This window comes from Bos indicus, chromosome 14 (assembly GCF_029378745.1).
Source record: "Bos indicus isolate NIAB-ARS_2022 breed Sahiwal x Tharparkar chromosome 14, NIAB-ARS_B.indTharparkar_mat_pri_1.0, whole genome shotgun sequence".
NCBI classification, from domain to species: domain Eukaryota; kingdom Metazoa; phylum Chordata; class Mammalia; order Artiodactyla; family Bovidae; genus Bos; species Bos indicus.
In genome coordinates, this window is record NC_091773.1 from 69,172,523 (window position 1) to 69,196,723 (window position 24,201).

The following is a 24,201-nucleotide window of genomic DNA, read 5'->3' on the forward strand; positions in this document are numbered from 1 at the left end:
TCCTTCTACAAGGGATCTTCCCAACCCAGGGATTGAACCTGCATCTCCTGCGTTGCAGGCCAATTCTTTACTGCTGAGCCACTAGGGAAGCCCTTTCTAAATTCATACTCTTCCGTTTACTAGTCGAATAACCTTGAACTAGTCATTTGACCTGAGTTTCATTTCCCTCAATTGAAAAATGAAGCTAATTACACTTATCTCTTAGTCTTATTGTCAAGGTAAATGTGGAAGCATCTATCATATAGGATCTCAGTAGACATTGATTGGTTAAGTCAGTCAGTTCAGTCTCAGTCATGTCCGACTCTTTGTGACCCCATGGACTGCAGCACACCAGACTTCCCTGTCCATCATGAACTCCCAGAGCTCGTGCAAACTCATGTCCATCAAGTTGGTGATGCCATCCAACCATCTCATCCTCTGTCGTCCCCTTCTCCTCTTGCCTTCAATCTTTTCCAGCATTGGGGTCTTTTCCAATGAGTCAGTTCTTCACATCAGGTAGCCAAAGTATTGGAGTTTCAGCTTCAGCATCAGTCCTTCCAATGTATATTCAGGACTGATTTCCTTTAGGATGAACTGGTTGGATCTCCTTGCAATCCAAGGGACTCTCAAGAGTCTTCTTCAACACCACAATTCAAAAGCATCAATTCTTCGGCACTCAGCTTTCTTTGTAGTCCAACACTCACATCCACACATGACAACTGGAAAAACCATAGCTTTGATTAGACAGACCTTTGTCAGCAAAGTAATGTCTCTGCCTTTTAATATGCTGTCTAGGTTGGTCATAGCTTTTCTTCCAGGGAGCAAGAGTCTTTTAATTTCATGGCTGCAGTGATTTTGGAGCCCAAGAAAATAGTCAGTCACTGTTTTCATCAAGAGGCTCTTTAGTTCCTCTTCACTTTCTGCCATAAAGGTGGTGTCTTTGCATATCTGAGGTTATTGATATTGGTTAAGTTTAGTTATGACCAACCTAGATAGCATATTCAAAAGCAGGGACATTATTTTGCCAACAAAGGTTCGTCTAGTCAAGACCATGGTTTTTCCAGTAGTCATGTATGAATGTGAGAGTTGGACTGTGAAGAAAGCTGAACGCCGAAGAATTGATGCCTTTGAACTGTGGTGTTGGAGAAGACTCTTGAGAGTCCCTTGGACTGCAAGGAGATCCAACCAGTCCATTCTAAAGGAGATCAGCCCTGAGTGTTCTTTGGAAGGAATGACGCTAAAGCTGAAACTCCGGTACTTTGGCCACCTCATGCGAAGAGTTGACTCATTGGAAAAGACTGATGCTGGGAGGGATTGTGGGCAGGAGGAGAAGGGGACAATAGAGGATGAGATAGCTGGATGGCATCACCGACTCGATGGACGTGAGTCTGAGTGAACTCCAGGAGTTGGTGATGGACAGGGAGGCCTGGCGTGCTGCGATTCATGGAGTCGCAAAGAGTTGGACACAACTGAGCAACTGAACTGAACTGAAGTTTGGTTAATTAAGATTGGTTAAGTAAGTTACTCAAAAAGAAATACAACATTGTGGCAAAGTTCTTGGCCTCGGGCTCATTCTGTACACTCAGATCCCAGCTCCACCACTTAGTGGCATCAGCTTGGGAAAACTACTTTAGTTCTTGGAAAAGTGAAGATAATAATGGGGCTGTTGTGATAACCCTTGCAAGATCTCAGGACAGTACCTGGCATGTGGTACTCTATGAATGTTTTTTACTAGATGTTATTAATTTGAGTAAAAGTAGTTTTTTTGAGCATGCAACATAGTTTTATTACCACAGGTTTGGAAGGAGGGGAAGAACACAAGATTGCTAAAGAAAAAAATATTTTTTTTAATTAATTGTGGGCATTACTATTTTTAAAGAAGTACCATTCATGTTTCTCTTTTAATTTTATTTGGTTTCAATTAACTTCTCTTTATCACATCATACCATTTTGGCCACATACTGACTCATCTCTTCTCTGCCAATTTAACTCCTAACTATCCTACTAAGATCATCAGAAATCCCATTACTCTCACAATGTCTGTGTAGACAAAGGCACATGTAAATAAACACCCAGCTAATCTTAATGTTTTATGCAGTTCATAAAAGACTTTCACATATGATACAGATTCTCATTTGACGCTCTTGACAACCTACGGGGTAGATATTATTTTACATACAAGAGAATTAAGTCTTTGTGTAGCTGAGTGACTAGGACATACAGTTAAACTGACTAAGTTTTGCATTTTAGGGAAAATACTTTTTTTTCTTTTTACCTTTTGACCGTCTTCACCAGTTTGTTCCACGCTTACCCCACCATACCCCGTCCTGCCTCTGGCAATCAGCAATCTGTCCTCTGGATCTATGAGCTTGGTTTTTATGTTTTGATTTGTTTGTTTGTTTAGATTCCATGCATTACAAAGATCATATGGCATTTTTCTTTCTCTGTCTGACTTATTTCACTTAGCATATTGCCCTCAAATTTCATCCGTGTTGACACAAATGGCAATATTTTATTATTCTATGGCTGATGAACAGCCCATTGTATATATACACCACAATCTCTTTATCCATTCATCCATGAATGGACATAGGTGGTTTGTATATCTTGACTGTTGTAAATAATATTGCAATGAGCATAGGGGTGCATACATATTTTTGAATTGGTGTTTTCATTTTCTTCAGACAAATACTCAGAAGTAGATTTGCTGGATCATATGATAGTTTCATTTTTAGTTTTTTGAGGAACTTCTATAGTGTTTTCCATATTGACTGCACCAATTTACAGTCCCACCAACAGTGTACAAAGGTCATGTTTTCTCCATATATTCACCAACACTGTTTATTTCTTTTCTTTTTGAAAACAGCTGTCCTGACAGGTGTGAGATGATAGCTCAAAGTGGTTTTGATTTGCATTTCTCTGAAAACAAATGATGTTGAACATCTTTTCATGTTGGTTATCTGTATGTCTTCTTTGGAAAAATGTCTATTCAGATCCTCAGCTCATTTTTTAATCAGATTGTTATTTGTTTGGTTTCGGTGTTTTTTGTTTTTGTTTTTTCCTGTTGAGTTGCATGAACTTTTTATATATTTTAATTGAAGTATATTTGACTTACAATATTATATTAGTTTCAGATTTATACCAGTGATTTCAATATTTTTATGTATTACAAAATTATCATGTGTCTAATTATAATTATAATCTGACAAAATAAAAAGTGTTACAATATTATTGATTATCGTCTCTACGTTGTGACATTTATTTTATAACTAGAAGCATGTGCATCTTAATCCCCTTCATCTGTTTCACTTATCTCCATAACCCCTCCACTCTGGTTTATCTACTGTATCTATAAATCTGTTCCACTTTTGTTTGTTCTTAAATATTTTAGATTCATATAAGTGAAATCTACTGTATTTTATTTTCTGTCTGACATTTCAATTAGCATAATACTCACTAGGTCCATCCTTGGTGTTACAAATAACAGGATTTTGCTCTTTTTCTACATTGAGTAATATTCCATTGTGTATATATGTGTGTGTGTGTGTGTGTGTACATATATATGTATGTATATGTGTATCCTCCTTGTCCATCTGTCTCTCAATGGACACTTTGGTTGCTTCTATACATTTGTAACTTTGGACATTATCTTTTATCAGCTATGACTTCCAAATATTTTCTGCCATTCGGTAGATTTCCCTTTCATTTTGTTGATTGTTTCTTTTGTTGTGCAGAAGCTTTTTCATTTGATGTAGTCCTGCTTGCTCTATTTTTGCTTTCATTGCTTCTGTTTTGGGTGTCAGATCCAAAGTATCATTGCCAAAACCTATACAGATGAGACCACTGCTTATGCTTTCTTCTAGTTTTTTGGTTTCCAGTCTTATGTTCAGGGCTTCAATCCATTTGGAATTAACTTTTGTGTATGGTATAAGACAGGAGTCCAACTTCAATCTTTTGCATGTGACTGTCCAGTTTTCCCATATCATTTATTGAAGAGACTACCCTTTCCCCACTGTATATTCCTGGCTCCTTTGTTGTAAATTATTTGATCATATATGCATGGGTTTAGTTCTGAGCTTTCTATTCTGTTCCATCATCTAATGTGTCTTTTTTTTATGCCAGTAACTACTGTTTTAATTGCTATAGCTTCATAATATAGTTTGAAATCTGGACATATGATGCCTTCAATTTTGTCCTTTCTAAAGTTTGTTTTGGCTATAAGGGGTCTTTTGTGTTTCCATGTAACTTTTAGGATTGTTTATTTCTGTGAAAAATAACATTGGAATTTGGATAGTGGTTGTATTGAATCTGTAGATTCCTTTGGGTAGTATAGACATTGTAACAATGATTCTTCTAATCCATGAGTGCAGAATATCTTTCCATTAATCTGTATCATATTCAATTTCTTTTTGCCTTTTCATACTGTTCATGTGGTTCTCAAGGCAAGAATGCTGAAGTGGTTTGCCATTATCTTCTCCAGTGGACCACATTTTGTCAGAACTCTCCACCATGACCCATCCTTCTAGGTGGCCCTACACGGCATGGCTCATAGTTTCATTGAGTTAGACAAAGGCTGTGACCCATGTGATTGATTTGGTTAGTTCTCTGTGATTGTGGTTTTCATTCTGTATGCCTTCTGATGAGGATAAGAGGCTTGTGGAAGCTTCCTGATGGGAGGGACTGGCTGTGAGGAAAACTGGGTCCTACTCTGGTGGGCAAGGCCATGCTCAGTAAATCTTTAACCCAATTTTCTGCTGATGGGTGGGGCTGTGTTCCCTCAGCTGATGGAATTCCAACTGAGCTATTTCAAAGCCTAAAAGATGATGCTGCTAAAGTGCTACACTCAATATGCCAGCAAATTTGGAAAAGTCAACAGTGGCCACAGGACTCGAAAAAATCAGTTTTCACTCCAATCCCAAAGAAGGGCAGTGCCAAAGAACATGCAAACTACTGCACAACTCCACTCTAGCAAGGTCATGCTCAAAGTCCTCCAAGCCAGGCTGCAACAGTACATGAACTGAGAACTTCCAGATATACAAGCTGGATTTAGAAAAGACAGAGGAACCAGAGGAAATTGCCACCATCCCTTGGATCATAGAAAAAGCAAGGGAATTCCAGAAAAACTTCTACTTCTACTTCTGCTCCATTAACTATGCATCAAGTCTGTATATTGTCACCCTGTTTATTTAACTTGCTTGTGAAATGCTGAGCTGGATGAAGCACAAGCTGAAATCAAGATTGCCAGGAGAAATATCAGTAACATCAGATATGTAGATGACACTACCCTTATAGCACAAAGCAAAGAAAAACTAAAGAGCTCCTTGATGAAGGTGAAAGAGAAGGGTGAAAAAGTTGGCTTAGAACTCAACATTCAAAAAACTAAGATCATGGCATCTGGTCCCATCACTTCATGGCAAATAGATAAGGAAGCAATGGAAACAGTGACAGACTTTACTTTCTTGGGCTCCAGAATCACTGTGGATGATGAATGCAGCCATGAAATTAAAAGACGCTTGCTCTTTGGAAGAAAAGCTATGACAAATCTAGAGAGCATATTAATAGGCAGAGCTATTACTTTGCCAACAAAGGTCTGTATAGTCAAAGCTGTGGTTTTTCCAGTAGTCATGTACTGATATGAGAGTTGGACCATAAAGAAAGCTGAGCACCAAAAAATTAATGCTTCTGAAATCTGGTGTTGGAGAAGACTCTTGAGATTCCCTTGGACTGCAGGGATATCAAACCAGTCCATCCTAAAGGAAAACAGTCCTGAATATTCATTGGAAGGACTGATGCTGAAGCTGCAACTCCAATACTTTGGCCACCTGATGCAAAGAACTGACTCATTTGAAAAGACTCTGATGCTGGGAAATATTGAAGGCAGGAGAGGGGACGACAGAGGATGAGATGGTTGGATGGCATCACCAGCTCAAGGGAAATGAGTTTGAGCAAACTCCATGAGATGGTGAAGGACAGGGAAGCCTGGCATGCTGCAGTCCATGGGGTCGCAAAGAGTCGGACATGACTGAGAGACTGAACAACAACTTCAATTTCTTTCATTATCATAGTTTCAATATACAGGCCTTTCATCTCTTTTGTTATATTTATTCTTAGGCATTTTATTTTTCTTGATTCAATTGTAAGTGGGATTGGTTTCTTAATTTCTCTTTCTGACAGTTCATTAGTATTGTACAGAAATGCAACAAATTTTTGCACATTAATTTTTATCCTACAACTTTACTGAATTTGCCATTAGTTCTAACAGTTTCCTGATGCAGTCTTTAGACTTTTCTATACATAATATCAAGTGCATATAGTGACAGTTATTTTTTCCTTTCCAATTTGGATGCTTTTATTTCTTTTTCTTGCCTAATTTCTCTGTCTATTGTTTCTAATACTATGTTGAATAGAAGAGGCAAGAGTGAGCATCCTTGTCTTTTCCCTGATCTTAGTGAAAAGTTTTCAGCTTTCCATCATTAAATATAATGTTAGTTATGAACTTGTCATATATGACCTTTATTATGTTGAGGCATATATATATATATATATATCTCCACACATGTGTACCCTCTATACCCATATTTGTTTAGAGTTTTTATCATAAATGAATGTTGATTTGTTGGATACTTTTTCTGCATCTATTGAGATGATCATATGGTTTTTATCCTTCGTTTTGTTGTAATGTATCACACTGATTTGTGGATAAATCCCACTTGATCATGCTGTATGATCTTTTCAGTATATTGTTGAATTTGGTTTGTAAACATTTTGTTGAGGATTTTTGCATCTATGTTTATCAGGAATACTAGGCTGTAATCTTTTCTTGTAGTATCACACTCTGGTTTTGGTATCAGGATAATGCTGACCTCATAAGTTTGTAAACATTGCTCCTTCTTCAATTTTTTAAAAGAGGTTGAGAAGTGCTGTTTTTAATTCTTTAAATATTTAGTAGAATTCATCAGTGAGGCCATCTGGTACTAGACTTGTTTTTTGAGAGGTTTATATTGATTCAATCTCCTTACAAAGTAATTGGTCTGCTCAGATTTTCTGTTTCATTATGATTTAGTCTTGGTAGGTTGTATGTTTCTAGAAATATCCAACTTGTTGACACATAATTGTTCATTTTAATCTATTGTTTGTACTAAATGACCCAAGCCAAAAACATAAAGTTTGGTAGAGGAGACATAAATATACAGTTATGATTCAGTGAGTGATAGCAGTGGATCATTTATGAAACAAATCAAAGACATCAATCTGATTTTTTTTTCTACATCACTTCTTTGGACACATTTTTTTGTCCCCAGAACCATGCTTGGACTGAATATGCAAAGATAGATGAGGAAGGATTCCTAATAATGGAAAACTTACATTTGTAGGAGAAACAGACATGAAAACAAATAACTTTGGTGTTAGTCTCTAAGTCATATCCAACTCCTTGAGACCCCATGGACTGTAGCTTGCCAGGATCCTCTGTCCATAGCATTCTCCAGGCAAGAATACTGGCGTGTGGAGCCATTCCCTTCTCTAGGGGATCTTCCCAAGCCAGGAACCAAACTCAGGTCTCCTGCACTGCAGGCAGATTCTTTATCATCGAAGCTACCAGGGAAACCCCAAATAACTCTAACACAGTCAATAAAACCCACATAGAGGTTAAGAATTAAATGCTGGGGAAACATGACATGAAACGGTTTTAGATTACTTGGTGATACAAATACGTAAGCAAAAGTAACTACTTTCTTGCCATAAGAACACAAAGCAAGACTATCAAGATCATCACCAGTGAGTGAGAAATGAAAGTTCTTGTAATTTGTTTCCCAAATATCAAATATCCAAACAAATTATATGCCAATTGGGTTAGAGGAGGAAGGACTTAATAATTTTAAAATTTGCACTAAATAAACAAATGTCCTCTAAATACCCACATCAAGTATTTATTGGCCAAGTGTCCAGGAGTTTCAAGCTGTAATGACAAGGGCATTGACTCAGGGTGGGCAAGGAAAGAAAGAGGACAGGATGCCAATGAAGGAAACAGAGTCTCTTGAATGGCTAATGAAAGAAAAATATGATTATAGTAACCAGATTGTAGGGATTCCAGAAAAATTATGGTGGTGGTGTGGTAGTCACTAAATGTTTAAGAAATTGAAGACATCTCTAATTTCATATATTTTACATCATTATGTGCCAGACCTACATATTCCAATATGGAGTTTTCAAAATATAGGCAAAGATAACATTTCGATCTAGAAAATGATGCCCAAAGGAAGGTAGTAGTCAAGGCTAAATTTGGGCTAGTGGCTGAGAGAAAGCAACCATTGAGTGCTGGGTTCAATCCAGGATTAGAAAAGGGAGCACCTATTCGCAGTCAGTTAAGCCAACTGACCTCTTTTCCCCGTGGGGGCCCATGTGCCATGGCTGCAAAGAGCAGCCTCCTCGGTGGCTGCTATCTGTAGGGGTGGCTCTGAGGGACCTGGGAGACAGTCATTTCCAGTGGACATTTATGTCTGGCACACTGTCCCCAGTCTAGGGTCCAGACAGCCATGCAGGGTGCCTTTGGAAAGCCCCAGGACACAGTGGCTAGGGTCCTCATTGTCTAAATCATAATGTCCATCTGCACCAAGCTGTACAACAAGGAGCATGGGACTGAGGCCCCACACAGGGCCAAGTTCAAGTTCCCTGGCCACCAGAAGATTCATATCTCTAAGAAGTGGAGACTTACTAAATTTAATGCCGATAAATTTGAAATTATGGTGACAGGAAAGCAGCTCATCCTGGATGCCTGGGGGGTCAAAAATATCCCTAATTGGCTTGTTCCTTCCTTACTCACACCCACCAATAAATCTTACTTTCCTGTAAAAGAAAAGAGAGAAAACAAAAAGCAGCTCCTAGAACTGGGAGCAAGATATGATCCTTCCAAATCTCAAGAAACCAGCAAAAGGAAAACTAAAACCCAAAGGGTCTCCATCTTCAGGCACCTGGTACAGGACAGTTTAGGATATTTCTTTGGAGCAGTTTGCTTGCCAACGACCTCTGTGTTTACCAGCCATACTTCATGTGGTGGAAATTTTCTAAGAGAAATTTCCCAGAGGGTTCCCAAACCCTCAAACCTGGGGTCAAAATGACTAATCCAGGACAGTTGCGAGGGCTGCTCCATTTATGAGAGAGTTTTGGGCTGGGAGGCCAGCACGGGTAAGATCCACAGGGAAGGGGCTATGACTACAACAGGGAAAAAGTCTCCTGGACCATTCTTCATGGCCACTCAGGGCTCCCCTTGACCTCTGCTTAGGACATATGGCCCTCTGCCCTGAAAAGTCTCTTGGTTCACACCTTACTGCCCCCCCCCCCAACCAAACCAGAAGCAGAAACAATGTCATTTTCCTTCTCAAATTGCTTGACATAGAAAGGCATCATGGTAGAGATGAAACAAAGGTGTGGAATTTAGCACTGGAAATACCCACTGTGTAGGGATACAGAATGCACAGAGTTGAAGCTACCATTTAAGAAGCCAGGTTCCCTGAGTTCAAATCCTGCTTCATCTTAGTAACTGTCTGAGTTTGGGCATATTGCTAGCCACCTTACACCCCAATTTTCACAACTGTCAACTGAGAGCAATAATAATGCCTACCGCCAGTGCTCTGGGAATTAAGGGAATATAAGTGCTTATAGTGCATACATATTATTCTTCAGTAGATCATGCTATTATTTTCATAGCCTAATGAATAAACAATGTATGTCTGTGTGCTTTGCTAAACTTTAGATTTCTCATCTGAAAAATGAAAGAATAAGATCCAGGATTGGATATGAATTAGCTAATGGAAGTCAAAAAAATACACTGAACGGAAAATGCAATCCAAATGTTTGTGTTCGGTGCTATCATCGTACATAGTAGGCACTGGGATCAACCACAGCTATGATATGGAAACAAAACAACCAGCGAGAGATGAGGCCAGACCCCTTTCAAGACTCACCATCCTGAGGTCTTACACAGGAAAGTTATTTGTAAGCATGAACGCCAGACAAGTGTTCCTTGTTAGCTATGCGTAGGCCCTGGAGACCAGCACTGCCATGTGGTGAGATCAAGTGAAGTGACAGATTCTGCCAAGCAAGACTCTCAGGCCATCGCTCAGAGGCGCCTGAGAAATTACTCCCCCAGAGTCCTCCTCGGCTGCACTGTGCCCCACTCCCATGCTGGCCACCTCCCCCAAAGACCCCCAGCCCCTTCCCCACAATCCTCCAGACTCTGCCCAGTCCCCGCTGGCATGCAAGTGCAGAGCTCAGCATATTCCGCATTTCATCCCCCTAGATTCACCCCGAAGGGTTGGTCCTGCCTGACTGTCCCACACAGCATCTCTAGGAGAGCCAGAAAGGAATGCACTCAACTCATCAGTGCCAGGGGCAGAACCAAAGCCAAGCATGGCCTGTCATCCAAAGGACTGTAGTGCTCCCGTCATCACCGAGAGACAGACACAGTACAGGCCCCGGGAAGAGCCTGTCACCTTCCCGAGAGCCAGGGAGGTGGGCAGAAAACCCCAGGGGGGTGTGGGTTCTCCTGTCAAAGCAAGGCCAGCAAAATCTGAGCCCTGGAAACTCCTCCCGAATGAACACTTGACAGGTAGAAGGGAAGAGAGTTAGCATCTGCCCTTGAAGCCCCTGGTGGCTCTGACGGTAAAGAATCTGCCTGCAATACAGGAGACTCAGGTTCGATCCCTGGGTCAGGGAAATCCCCTGGAGAAAAAAATGACAACCCACTACAGTATTCTTGCCTGGAGAATCCCATGGACAGAGGAGGCTGGTGGGCTACAGTCCATGGGGACTGGAATGCAAAAGTAGGAAGTCAAGAGATACCTGGAAGAACAAGGAAGTTTGGCTTTGGAGTACAAACTGAAGCAGGGCAAAGGCTAACAGAGTTTTGCCAAGAGAATGCACTGGTCGTAGCAAACACCCTCTTCCAACAACACAAGAGATGACGCTATACATCGACATCAGCAGATGGTCAATATCAAAATCAGACTGATTATATTCTTTGCAGTTGAAGATGGAGAAACTCTATACAGTCAGCAAAAACAAGATCAGGAGCTGACTGTGGCTCAGATCATGAATTCCTTATTGCCAAATTCAGACTTAAATTGAAGAAAGTAGGTAAAGCCATTAGACCATTCAGACCTAAATCAAATCCCTTATGATTATACAGTGGAAGTGACAAACAGATTCATGGGATTAGATCTGACAGACAGTGTCTGAAGAACTATAGGTGGAGGTTCATAACATTGTACAGGAGGCGGTGATCAAAAGCATCCCTAAGGAAAAGAAAAGCAAGAAGGCAAAATGGTTCTCTGAAGAGGCCTTACAAATACCTAAGAAAACAAAAGAAGCAAAAGGCAAAGGAGAAAAGGAAAGATATAGTCATCTGGATGCAGAGTTCCAAAGAATAGCAAGGAGAGATAAGAAAGGCTTCCTCAGGGAACAGTGCAAAGAAATAGAGGAAAACAATAGAATGGGAAAGACTAGAGATCTCTTCAAGAAAATTAGAGATACCAAGGGAACATTTCATGCAAAAATGGGCTCAATAAAGGACAGAAATGCTATGGCCCTGACAGAAGATATTAAGAAGAGGTGTCTAGAGCACACAGAAGAACTATACAAAAAAGATCTTCATGACCCAGATAATCACAATGATGTGATCACTCACCTAGAGCCAGACATCCTGGAGTGCAAAGTCAATTGGGGCTTAGGAAGCATCACTATAAACAAAACTAGTGGAGGTGATGGAAGTCCAGTTGAGCTGTTTCAAATCCTAAGAGATGATGCTGTGAAAGTGCTGCACTCAAAATGCCAGCAAATTAGGAAAGCTCAGCAGTGGCCACAGGACTGGAAAAGGTCAGTTTTCATTCCAATCCCAAAGAAAGTCAATGCCAAAGGATGTCCAGACTACCACACAATTGCACTCATCTCACATGCTACCAAACTAATGCTCAAAATTCTCCAAGCTAGGCTTCAACAGTAGGTGAACTGAGAACATCCAGATGTTCAAGCTGGATTTAGAAAAGGGAGAAGAACCAGAGATCAAGTTGCCAACATCTGTTGTATCATAGAAAAAGCAAGAGAATTGCAGAAAATCATCTACTTCTGCTTTATTGACTATGCTAAAGCCTTTGACTGTGTGGATCACAACAAACTGTGAAAAATTCTTCAAGAGATGGGAATACCAGATCACCTTACCTGCCACTAAGAAATTTGTATGCAGGTCAAGAATCAACAGTTAGAACTGGACATGGAACAATGGACTGGATCCAGTTATGAAAGGAGTATGTCAAGGTTGTATGTTGTCACTTTGCTTATTTAACTTATTGCAGAGTACATCATGTGAAATGCTGGGCTGGATGAAGCACAAGCTGGAATCAAGATTGCCAGGAGAAATATCAATAACCTCAAATATGCAGATGACACCACTCTTACAGTAAAAAGCAAAGGGGAGCTAAAAAGCCTCTTGATGAAAGTGAAAGAGGAGAATTAAAAAGCTGAACTCAACATTCCAAAAACAAAGACCATGGCATCTGGTCCCATCAGTTAATGGTAAATAGATGGGTAATCAATGGAAACAGTGAGAGACTTTATTTTCTTGGGTTCCAAAATCGCTACAGATGGTGACTGCAGCATGAAATTAAAAGACACTTGTTCCTTGGAAGAAAAGCTATAACAAACCTAGACAACACATTTAAAGGCAGAGACATTACTTTGCCAACAAAGGTTTGTATAGTCAAAGCTATGGTTTTTCCAGTAGTCATGTATGGATTTGAGAGTTGGATCATAAAGAAGGTTGAGCACCAAAGAATGGTGCTTTCAAACTGTGGTGCTGGAGAAGACTCTTGAGAGTTGCTTGGACTGCAAGGAGATCAAACTAGTTCAATCCTAAAGGAAATCAACCCTGAATATTCATTGGAAGGACTGGTGCTGAAGTTGAAGTTCCAGTACTTTGGCCATTTGATATGAAGAGCCAGCTCTTTGGAGAAGATCCTGATGCTGGGAAACATTGAAGGCAGAAGGAGAAGGGGATGACAGAGGATGAGATGGTTGAATGGCATCACCAACTCGATGGAAATGAGTTTGAGCAAGCTCTGGGAGTTGGTGATGAATAGGGGAGCCTGGCATGCTGCAGCCCATGGGGTCGCAAAGAGCTAAACACTACTGAGCGACTGAACTGAACAGGTGCTCTTGTTCTTACTGTTGTTGTTTAGTCACTATGTCATGTCTGACTCTTTTGTGACCCCATGGACTGTAGCCTGCCAGCTTCCTCTGTCCGTGGGATTTCCCAGGCAAGAGTATAGGTGCCTGTGGACATTGATAAATTTGTGGATGCAACAACATTCACAGTGCTAGTCTTGCAGTTATTAAAAAACGTTGATTCACTCCCTTCCAGCATGGATCTGTTAACCCTTTTCATTTTCCATAAGCTGGCTATTTAATTCACATCATTCATCGTCATTCATCCATTTATTCATTCTCTCATTCAGCCAACAAATATTTATTGAGAGCCTACTATGCGCCAGGCACTATGCCAGGAACAGGAGCTATAGTAGCGGTCAAAACCAGAGATGATTCTTATAGCCCAGTGCATGCATTCTCAACAGAGGAAATATAACCATCAAGGGAAAAAAGATTCCTGGATGGTGAAGAAAAACTTACTTGTGTTATGTATAAATCACAGAAATCTATATAGTACATGCAATATATTCAATTGTGTGCATGCATGTATATATAGACATACATACATACACATACACACACGCGTGTGTTCATGGTTGTATTCATTGTATTAGTTTTCTACTGTGGCTGTAACAAATTACCATAAACTTAGTAGCTTAAGATAACACAAATTTATAATCTTCTCATCCTGGGAGTGAGAAGTCTGAAATGGGCTTCACTGGACTGAAAGCAAAGTGCTGGCAGGGCTGCGTTCCTTCTCATGCCCTGGGGAAGGATCTGTTTCCTTGCCTTTTCCAGCTCCAAGAGGCTGCCCATATTCCTTGGCTCATGGCCCTCTTCCATCTTCAAAGCCAGCGATGGCACTCGAGTCTTTCTTACACTGCACTTCCTTCACACTGGCCATCCTGCCTTCCTCCTTCACTTGAAGAGCCTTTGTGATTACATCAGGACCACCAGGCAAACACAGAATAATCTACTTCACTCAAGGTCACCAGATTAATAACCTTAATTTCATCTACAGCCCTAATTTCCCCTTACCATGCGATATGATTTATTCATGGGTTGCAGGGTGTAGAATATGGAGGTCTTGTGAGGAGGAGGAGGAGGTAGAAAGGACACCATTCTGCCCACCACAACACTACATCTACAGCATTAAATTTTCATTTCATTACATCATGTCTGAAAAGGGCTCTTAAAGGGGCAATAATGAAACGGGAATGAGAAACCTTTATCTACTAAGAAAGCAATGCAGTGTCCTGATTAGGCCTTTATATCCTAGGGCAAGACTGCCTGGGTTCAAATCCTGTCTCTATGCTAGCTAGCTGTGTGGCCGTGAGCAAGTTACTTAAGCCCTCAAGAAAGACATACTTCCTCAGGTTTTATGAGGATTAAAAATGCTAATGTTTTGAAAGGACTTAGGAATTGCCTAATATGCAGTAAGTGTTCAATAAATGTGTGCAATAGTGGTAGGAAAGACACAAAGATTATTCAAATAATCACAGAAATAAATATGCAAGTTCAAGTGATGAGAAATGCTGAAAAGGAAAAACATGTTCTTGGCCTGTAGTAGGAGTATAAACAAGGCAAGGGATCTCACTGTGGGTAAGAAGGGAGGGAAGAGTTTCCTAAGGAAGTGCCTCCCTAAGACTGGAGCACAGTATGGCTGCCCTAGATAAAGCATGGACTGCAGGGGTAGATGGCAGACTAAGCTGGAGAGCCAGGTAGGACCAGACCTAAGGGCTTGGGCCATGTAACACACTTTTGCCTTATCCTGAGTCACAGGAGACTGCGGATGTATATGAAGCAGAGAAGGTGGTGCAAATGAAATGGTCAGGATTGTTTGGATAGAGGCAATAGGGGACACAGAGAGACAAACCAGGAGGTGACAGGTATGGGACCAGGACCAGGGAAGGGGAGGAGATGAATAGAAAGGAGATACTTAAAAGATAAAATCAGCAGGACTTGTGGAGCATAGCAGAAAGGAAAGGGCTGTAGAGGCATCCATGTGGTGTCCAGGACCCCACGTGTGCACACTCTCACATCCATCAGTGCCCAAAGCCAGCCCCCAAGCTTGTGAGCATCCTGTTCAGGGAAAAGTCCTGCTGAAATGTCTGATCAGATGGATGGTGACTTCTGTAGCACTCTGCACCCCATTCTGTATCCTGGGTATAAAGTAAACTTTAAATTGGATACAGCTTTAACAAAAAGTGGTGTTGGCAACAGCTCTTCTTTTAAAACCTCTGTTTACTGTAGAGTGTTTTAAGCATGACGTTTTAATTTCAAATTTTTCTAAATATGTATTTTGTGAGAAATAAACAGAGATGACTTAACTGGAAACTGAATAGGGATCTCCTGGCCCTTGGCCCATATTTCTACCCAGGGACCAACTGTCTGATGAAGTATAAATCCATCTACCCAAGCTGCCGTATGACCAACATGAGCTGTGTTTATGTTTCTCTTAAAAATGCATGCACTTCTTGGCCAGCAAGTCCACGGGCCAAAGCATTGATCTTTTAGACCTTCTGCTCCAAGGAAGCCTAATTCAATTTGAGGCATGATCATTCCGAGCCAAACCGTAGCTGCATATATTTTCCTAAAATTCTCTGCATTTGCCTCCTCCATATCCAGGATAGGGCCACAATCTACCAATCAACAGAGCTGGGTTCCTTAAACCATTTGCCCTGGCAATGATTGGGAAAGGAATCCTCTGGGAATGATGAAGACTGGCAGAATCTAAACAGTGGAGGAAATCAACAAGGATTCGATGGAAGAAAGGAAAGGAGGGATGTGCCTCTTTCTATTATTTTACAAACACTGAACTCAAGAGACTGGAGTTTTACTCCCACCTCTGGCACCAGTTCCCTATGTTATCTTCACCAATTCAGTTCTATTCAGTTCAACAAGCAGTTAACAAATGAATGAATGAGTTCATCAAACCCTATAGTACACACTGGGTACCAAAGATACCTAAAACACAGTACCTACTCTCAGAAGGAGGAGGGGGTTAAAAACAAGTGAACGTGTGCATGCTCGGTCAACTCTTTGTGATCCCATTAACTGCGGCCCACCAAGCTCCTCTGTCCATGAGATTTTCCAGGCAAGAACACTGGTGTGGGTTGCCATTTCCTTCTCCAGGGGATCTTCCCAACCAAGGGATGAAACCCACATCTCCTGTATCTCCTGCATTGACAGGCGGGTTCTTTACCACTGAGCCATGTAGGGAGCCTTAAAAAACAAGAGCTGGACACAATTACCTATATAGGAACATAATAAGTTTTCAGAAGTGATAAGGCATCAGTTCAGTTCAGTTCAGTCGCTCAGTTGTGTCCAACTCTTTACGACCCCATGAATCGCAGCAAGCCAGGCTTCCCTGTCCATCACCAACTCCCAGAGTTCACTCAGACTCACGTCCATCGAATCAGTGATGCCATTCAGCCATCTCATTCTCTGTCGTCCCCTTCTCCTCCTGCCCACAATCTCTCCCAGCATCAGAGTCTTTTCCAATGAGTCAACTCTTCACATGAGGTGGCCAAAGTACTGGAATTTCAGCTTTAGCATCATTCCTTCCAAAGAAATCCCAGGGCTGATCTCCTTCAGAATGGACTGGTTGGATCTCCTTGCAGTCCAAGGGACTCTCAAGAGTCTTCTCCAACACCACAGTTCCAAAGCATCAATTCTTTGGCACTCAGCTTTCTTCACAGTCCAACTCTCACATCCATACATGACCACAGGAAAAACCATGGTCTTGACTAGGCGGACCTTTGTTGGCAAAGTAATGTCTCTGCTTTTCAATATGCTATCTAGGTTGGTCATAACTTTCCTTCCAAGGAGTAAGTGTCTTTTAATTTCATGCCTGCAGTCACCATCTGCAGTGATTTTGGAGCCCAAAAAAATAAGGTCTGACACTGTTTCCACTGTTTCCCCATCTATTTCCCATGGAGTGATGGGACCGGATGCCATGATCTTCATTTTCTGAATGTTGAGCTTTAAGCCAACTTTTTCACTCTCCACTTTCACTTTCATCAAGAGGCTTTTTAGTTCCTCTTCACTTTCTACCATAAGGGTGGTGTCATCTGCATATCTGAGGTTATTGATATTTCTCCCGGCAATCTTGATTCCAGCTTGTGCTTCTTCCAGTCCAGCGTTTCTCATGATGTACTCTGCATATAAGTTAAATAAGCAGGGTGACAATGGGCAAAACAAACCAAAACTTGTGTGCAAGGGAAGATTTCCTTGAGGCAAAGACACGTGTTATGTTAAAAAATGAGCAATAATGAATAAAAATGAATAAAGCTAGATGGCACACGAAAGTAAGCCATGAGCAGACATCAGGCAGTTCATAAAGGCTAAGGAGTCCTATGGGACAACTGTCACTCTTTTGCCTCTGAAGCATCTGAACTTCCTTTGTTTGGGAATTTCCCTCCTTTTGAAGCTTTGTGGGCTTCCCAGTGTAGTGAACACTTCTGATACTTTCTCTCCCCTTGTGCATTCAGGGACAAGCATGTGACTTAGGCTTAGACAAGCAGACACAGGTGCCAAAAAATGCTAAATTGAGAGCTAGTGACACAAAGAAATAAAGATCACCAAAAAACTCTCTCTGGCATTAAAAGCTGCCATGTCAAGGTCTAGTTTCCATGAGCATTGTTCCAATGGGCAGCCCCCACCCCCAACCCGCTCAGAATCAGGGTGCAGCAGAGCCAGCTATAGCGTGGTGGCCATCGCAGTGCAAGCTCTGTGGACCTGCTCAGCAGCATGATTTGAACTTCAGTTTCATCTGGGTAGCCTCTGAACTAGTTCTTCAGCCCCTATGGTAATTCTGTGAGCCATGAAACGGCCTTTTCATAAGCCTCTTTCTGCCTAAATTAACCAGGGTTGGTTTCATTTACTTGCAGCTAAAAAAATCGGACAGATACAGGAATACCTCACACACAGGTGAGTGAGAGTGCAGAGGCATGCGTGCAGGGTGGGGGCACAGCAGGTGGTTTAATATAAAGGGAGCATGAAGAGTGAAGTGGAAAGGTTGGGAAGTAAGGCTAGAGATGCAGATGGGATGAAGTCACAGAGCGGCTGGTGCACTGGGCTAAGAAACTTGGCCTCCAGTTTGAAGGTAATGGGTACCTTAGCACAGAAGTGGCAGTAGCCATATTCATATTTTAGACTGATTAATCTACCTCGAGTAGGACAAGCCAGTGTAAAGAGGGCAAGGGAAGATCGGGAAAGGCCAAACAAGAGGCTGTTACCATAGTGTCCGAAAAAAAAAAGTGATGGAGGTTGAAGGGGGCAGTGGCTGCGGGGAGAGAGAGGTGGTGAGAGCCTTGAGAAATATTTAGACAACAAAGGAGGTAATACGTATTTTCACACTGAGATAGGAGAAGTCCCTTTACCAATGTGGGCTCAATCTCTTTGACTATAAATTAGGGAGTGACATCTAAGTGTCTTATAAAACAGGCAACAGTCCATGATTCTAATTACCAGTGATGCAGGTACACTGGCCTGATGACAGCAGAAACTGTTACTGGGAAGGAAAGAAACTCCGTTACAGGAAACAGGTCAGAAAGATGAAGACTGGGCAGGGATAAAACCAAGGTCTGTGAAGTTTAAAAGGCACAGCATGTGGTAAAGATGCACTCATTTACCGCAACTTATGATGCTATGGCAGAAACCTTTAAAGGAGGGATGTGACTGTATAAGAGGATACATTGCTTTATACAACAGGTGCACTGCCAGGGTGCACTCACACTGAAAGTCCAACGTACTGTTAAACCATCTCCTTTATAAAATGATTTTTATACCTTTTACCCAGAGGTATTCCCATTACAGAGACATGAATTCACTAGTGGATTTGAGCTCTTGAACATTTACAGTGAAATGTTCCTCTCATGAGACTAAAACATTTCTTGAGAGACACTGTATTCTTCCAGCAAAACAATTATGAAGGTTTGAGTATCAAGACAGGATTGCATCCCCCTTCTAAGTGTGTGTGTAGCTAAAATTGAACGAAAAAGGCAACCACACTAGGAGCATGAAAAATGGACATTTTCACAGAATCTCAGAGTTTCAGCACGTCATGGGTAAACACACATTTCTGGCCCAAGTAGAACTTTCCTTTGCAATGCAGAAGTTTTTTTCTTAGCTACAAAAGAAAATTGAGTAATCATGATTACATTTTGTTTGAAAAATTTAAGTGATGAAAAGTTCCTTGTAAAAGTACTTTGAAGACTAGAGAACAAAAATACACCTTGCATTATATTTCAGTTATGAGCTCTTCTACATCTCCCCCATTAATTCAAAGGAAATAAATGGCAATGACAATAGTCTCTTACACCATCAAATGCTTGATCACCTCACGAAGCAGGACTACCATGTTTCTGAAGAAAGACCAGGGATCCAATTTCAGTTTCTGTGAACAAGCATCCCTCCATAGAAAGCCTAACTTAGCCAATGAGTGGGAAAGGATGACCCCCTCATCCCAGCCCCTGCTGACCTCTCGTCCCCTCCCCCAACTACAGGCAGAGATGACTTTCAGGGGATTTGCTCCTAAAAGTCCCTTCATGGTCATGATTGTTGGCCCACCAAAAAGTATGCTGTGCTCTATCGCTCAGTCGTGTCCAACTCTTTTCGACCCCATGGACTGTAACCCGCCAGGCTCCTCTGTCCATGGGGATTCTCCAGGCAAGAGTACTGGAGTGGGTTACCATGCCACCCTCCAGGGGATCTTCTCAACCCAGGGATCAAACTCAGGTCTCCCGCATTGGAGGCGGATTCTTTATTGTCTGAGCCACAGAAAAGTATACATTAAAATAATACTTAGAATCACAGTCTGTTCTGATTTATTTTTTCTGTCATTTAAACAGAGGATTTGGACACGTTTCTGATAGGTCATAGGATTTCTCAGGTGGTGCTAGTGGTAAAGAATCCACCTGCAATGCGGGAGACCTGGGTTCAGTCCCTGGGTTGGGAGGATCCCCTGGAGGAGGGCATGGGAACCCACTCCAGTATTCTTGCCTGGAGGATCCCATGGACAGAGGAGCCTGGTGGGCTACAGTCCAGAGAGTTACACAGAGTCAGACACAAATGAAGTGACTTAGCACACATGCACGCATGTACATAATAAAATCCCTCCAAACTCTGAATACACACATATGTACCACTGCCGCTACCTCCAAGCACATCCATACAAATTAGGGCACAGGAGAAAAATCAAGTACTGTCTTGAAATGGCAGGGAAGAGCATTTAATTTGTATTCAGCTTAGGTACCCCTCAGAGGATTTTCTCATCTTGCTTTTGAGCTTTTTTGAAAGTCACCTTGACTTAGTGAAGAACAGATTCATTTTTTAAAATGTTTTAAAGCAACTGTGCACTCTTGCCTAAGCAGAGCTAGATTTTTAATAACTAAAAAACACTACCATCACCTTCCTGCCCGCCTCAATGGAAAAAAAAAAATAGTGCTTATTTTCAAACCAGTATTCCTGGAACTTCAAGCCACCGCAACTTCTAAGGTGCCCGACAGCAGGAGGGGTGCAACCACCCTGGTTGGTGTTATTCTTTTTCTCTCGCATTACTAGTAGTCTCCCTAAAACCCTGAACTTCGGTAAAGTTTGCTAAGCAGACAATTACTAATTCCTCGGACCATTTTGCTCGAGAAGACAAAGTTGGCCACAGCCATGGGTGGACGTGGAGAAGGGCATGGCTGCCCACTCCAGTATTCTTGCCTGGAGAATTCCAGGGACAGAGGAGCCTGGCGGACTAGTCCAAGAGGTCGCAAAAAGTCAGACACGACTAAGTGACTAACGCACACACGCACACACACACACGCTGGTGGACAAGGTGAGCTATCCACAGGAAAGCTGTCTGCTGGGACAGCCACCCTCTGGGGAAACACTAAAATTGCTGGAAGACAGTTTCTTTCTGTTAATCAGCTCACCTTTTTCATAAGTAATCAATTATTCAGAAGAAGAAAAAGCTACTTTTAAAGCAGATTTTTTTAAGATTTGATTTATTTTTGTTTTTGTTAAAAGCTTTATCGAGGTGTGCATGCGTACTTGCTCTGTCACGTCTGACTCTTTGTGATCCCATGGACTGTAGCTCTCCAGGGTCCTCTATCTATGGAGTTTTCCAGGCAAGACTACTGGCATAGGTTGCCATTTCCTGTTCCATTATTGGGAGCTACCCAGGTGGCACAGTAGTAAAGAGTCCATCTGCCAAGCGGGAGACACAGGTTCAATCCCTGGGTCAGGAAGACCCTGAAGAAGGAAATGGCAGCCTACTCCAATATTCTTGCCTGTGAAATCCCTTGGACAGAGGAGCCTGGAGGGCTACAGTTCACGGGGCCGAAAAGAGTTAGACGCAACTGAGCAACTAAACTACAGTAACAGCAACACTCTGTTATTGAGGTATAACCAACATATCATAAAGTGTACATATTTAAAGCTATATAGAGAGAGAGTCATTGAACCATCACCACAATCAACATAATCAACAATTTCCATCACCCCCAAAACTGCGTATATGACCCTTCGTAACCCAAACTTCCTCCCCAAATCCTGCTCTGTACATAAGCAATCACTGGTTTGCTTCTGTTCACAAATAAACTTGGGTTAAGCAGATTTTAACATCAGTTTACCTCGCATAAGTTTCTGGCCCCGTCTTTCTTTTCTTAAAAGGAAATCTGCACTCACTGACTGACAGGGACAAATTTCCCCCCACTAATTCCATCATAAATCCACTTCACCCATCTGCCTGCAGCCCCCAAATTGGATTCCACAATAAATAAATATTGCTGCTGCCTCTGCTGTCTTTATCTCAAACCAGAAAATGAATGCAAACTCAAAATCCTGTTTTCTAAACGCCCAGTGACTGAGACAGGAAGGGGTGGGGGGAGGATGGCGGCCTGTTTGTACACCCCCTGGCACTGCCTCTTCCTCACCAGCGAAGCTTTCCATGGAAATTCTGCCTGCATTAGCCTTGGCTACGTTTGGGACTATTTTTGGAAGCCTGAAAACCTCAAGGGAGTGACTTTTACTCTTATTCATGTACTCGGTCCTTACTTTTATTTATTAAAGAAACAAAAACATGTCTCCTGCTTAACTTCAACCAGCTTTCATGTCAAGTAAAACAAAACGTTGGCTGGTCCAGTCGGCCATTGGCCAGGATGGAGGGGGAGCCCCTCCGAGTGTGTCTGACGCATATGTGACCTGGGTACTAATCACCCCGCAGAGAAGGAGGAGCCATGCATGGACTTCTTCTGAGAGTCTTGTCCCAAAGGAACAACTTTGGGAGAGTGGCTGGGTCCGACTGGGAGAGAAAAGGCATCTGGGCAAAATTCCAGCAAATCTGCTGTTACATTTAAAAGCACTTCAGGTGGAGAAGCAAAGAGATGGAAGGCTCAGCATTCCCCCAGCGCTGTGACACTGACATCTCCGAACCTGAAAAAATCAGCAGAAAGGATCACAGTGTGAGAATCACCCCTCAGGTTTAGCTGCAACACCCCCCCACCCCAGAGTCTAAGTGTTCATTTTAACAAGTTGTGAAGGGCAGGCAGCCAACCCCTTGGCCTCCACAAGACAAATTGATTCAAGCTTTTCTCCTTGAGCCCACAGCCAGTATGCCTGCAACAATAGCTGCTGGAGAGGTGCTGTTGTTTTATGTCAGTGGAGATCTCAAACTCCCCCACCCAGGACCAGCAGCCCTCGAGGCATCCACAAATGGGAACAAGGAACAGCAAGAAAGGCAAGCAAAGTGGAAGTTAAGTTCGCCTCCAGCATTCAAAGGGCTTCCTTGGTGGCTCGGTGATAAAGCATCTGCCTACAACGTGGGAGACTCATGTTCAATCCCTGGGTCAGAAAGATCCCCTGAGAATAAAATGGCAACCCACTCCAGTATTCTTGCCTGGAGAATTCCATGGGCAGAGGAGCCTGGTGGGCTACACAGTCCATGGGATTGCAAACTAAACCACCACCACCAGGCATTCAAAAAGCTGCTTTGAGAAACCCCGGGGAATTTGCCTGGTGGGGCATCTCCATGCCAGTGCCAAGGCCAGCCCTTTGTCCCCTCAGCTCTCACTTCTTTTCTTCCTATGCCCTCTTTACTGCTCAAATTTGAGCTAGGATTCACATATCCCAACATGCTGGATGATGGCTACAAATATTTACATCATATTGGGCAAATCACTTCAACTTCCCTGGACCTCAGTTTCATCCTGCTAAATGTATATATGGCAGAGACTACCAGATATTCAGGGAAGATAGCTTCCCTGGTGGCTCAGACAGTAAAGCATCTGCCTGCAATGAGGGAGACCCAGGTTCGATTCCTGGGTCAGGAAGATCCCCTGGAGAAGGAAATGGCAATCCACTCCAGCACTCTTGCCTGGAAAATCGCATGGATGGAGGAGCCTGATAGGCTACAGTCCATGGGGTCACAAAGAGTCAGACATGACTGAGCGACTTCACTCACTCACTCACTCACCAGATATTCAGGGCTTCCCTGGCGGCTCAGCAGTAAACAATTCCCCTGCCAATGAAGGAGATGCAATTTCGATCCCTAGGTCAGGAAGATCCCCTGGAGAAGAAAATAGCGACCCACTCCAGTGTTCTTGCCCACGAAATCCCATGGATAGAGGTGTCTGGTGGGCTACAGTCCACAGAGTTGCAAAAGAGCCAAATATGACTAAACAACAACAGCCAGATATCCACCATAAATCTGCTTCATTTTCTTCTGGGGCACAAGAAGAGTATATACACTCCCCCTCCCTTTTCCTTGTGATTAGGCATGACTGTGTGACTGTCATTCCTAGTCAACAGAATATGAGCGGAAGTGGTATGTGCCAAGAAGGTGATGTGTCCCTTTTCTCTTCCCATCGATTGCATCTGGCAAGTGACAGAGGCCCAGATAGTCACATACTGAAGAAGTAAAGCCACAAAATATATCCTAGAATCACTCGCAAAAGAAAGCTGCCCTATATCAGGAGAAAACTCTAATTGAAAAGAAGCATGCACCCCAATGTTCATAGCAGCACTGTTTATAAT

The 24,201-nt window shown here is 42.2% G+C and overlaps 1 pseudogene; it reads left to right on the top strand.

Moving 5' to 3' along the window:
* The first annotated feature begins 8,332 nt into the window (after positions 1-8,332).
* LOC139187059 (small nucleolar RNA SNORA70) lies at positions 8,333-8,456 on the top strand (annotated as a pseudogene).
* The last annotated feature ends 15,745 nt before the right edge of the window (positions 8,457-24,201 follow it).